The 1,443-nt window shown below is 37.0% G+C and overlaps 1 pseudogene; it reads right to left on the bottom strand.

Moving 5' to 3' along the window:
* Positions 1-204: 204 nt before the first annotated feature.
* LOC116548504 lies at positions 205-254 on the bottom strand (annotated as a pseudogene).
* Between the last annotated feature and the right edge of the window lie 1,189 nt (positions 255-1,443).

The raw sequence follows: 1,443 nt of genomic DNA, 5'->3' as shown, positions 1-1,443 counted from the left end.
AAAAAAAAAAAGAAAGATCCTAGGCCTGGAAGCCACAGGACTAGGCTCAGTCCTAGCCATCAGTAACTAGAGGGGCCTCCTCAGACATTTCACTTAACCTCTCTGAGCCTCAATTTCCTCATCTATTAAGGTAGAAATAATACTTTCTGATCTATAGCACTATAAAGATTGCTCCTGAGGGCAGGACTACTTTTTTTTTAGGGAAGTGGTTTCCCTTGAAAACCAGAAAACCTACTAGATAAATTATAAAAGAGGTCGGGCGCAGTGGCTCATGCCTGTAATCCCAACACTTTGGGATCAGCCTGGCAAACATGATGAAACCCATCTCTACTAAAAATGAAAAAATTAGCTGGGTGTGATGGTGAGCACCTGTAATCTCAGCTACTTAGGAGGCTGAGGCAGAATTGCTTGAACCCAGGAGGCAGAGGTTGTAGTGAGCCGAGATCATGCCACTGCACTACAGCCTGGGTGGCAGAGCAGAGACTCTTTCCCAAAAAAAAAAAAAAAAGAAAAAAAAAAAAAAACACATAAATATGTATATAAAAGAGCTGAGTGTGGTACTAAGACCAGTGTTTTATTCATCCTTGTGTCAACATTTGGCACTGTGCCTGGCACATAGAAATACTCGATAAATGTTTGTTAAATGAATATACCACAAAATGTATATAAAGTCTTCTGGAAATATAGAGTAAAAATTGAGCATAATTATAAGTATGTGAAAATCACATAAGTGTTTAGAAAAGGACTGGAAGGGATTGAAGAAAAACTGGTTTGAATTATTGGGTGATAGGATTATGGATATATATTTTAATCTTTTATTTTGATTTCAGCCAAAACAACAAATGTTAATAATCTTTGAAAAGTTAAATTTTAAAAAAGTAACAGCTTTAATGAGATATAATTCATATACCATAAAATGCACCCATTTAAAGTACATAGTTCAATTGTTTCTAGTACATTCACACAATTATGCAACCATCACTACTATCTAATTTTAGAAGATTTCACAGCTGGGCATAGTGGCTCATACCTGTAATCCCAGCACTTTGGGAGGCCAAGGCGGGTGGGTCACCTGAGGTCAGGAGTTCGAGACCAGCCTGGCCAACATGGTGAAACCTGTCTCTACTAAAAATACAAAAAGTATAATATTTTCAAGCATGTGTCAGTACTTCATCCCTTTTGATTGCCAGATAATACTCCACTGCATAGATATACCACGTTTTATCATTCATTCATCGGTTAACAGACATCTGGGTTGTTTCTACTCTTTTGCTATTATTAACAATGCTGCTATGAACATCCATGTACAAGTTTTTGGGTGGATTTATATTTCCAGTTCTTTTGAGTATACACCTAGGAGTGGAATTGTATATGTAACCCTATGTTTAACTTATCAAGAAGCTGCCAAACTGTTAACCAAAGTGGCTGCACTATTTTACATTC

The sequence above is a fragment of the Sapajus apella genome, unplaced genomic scaffold (assembly GCF_009761245.1).
Source record: "Sapajus apella isolate SASKATOON/1434 unplaced genomic scaffold, GSC_monkey_1.0 scaffold13605, whole genome shotgun sequence".
NCBI classification, from domain to species: Eukaryota; Metazoa; Chordata; class Mammalia; order Primates; family Cebidae; genus Sapajus; species Sapajus apella.
Note: the sequence above shows the minus strand (reverse complement) of the source record. Positions and strands in the feature narration are given on the sequence as shown.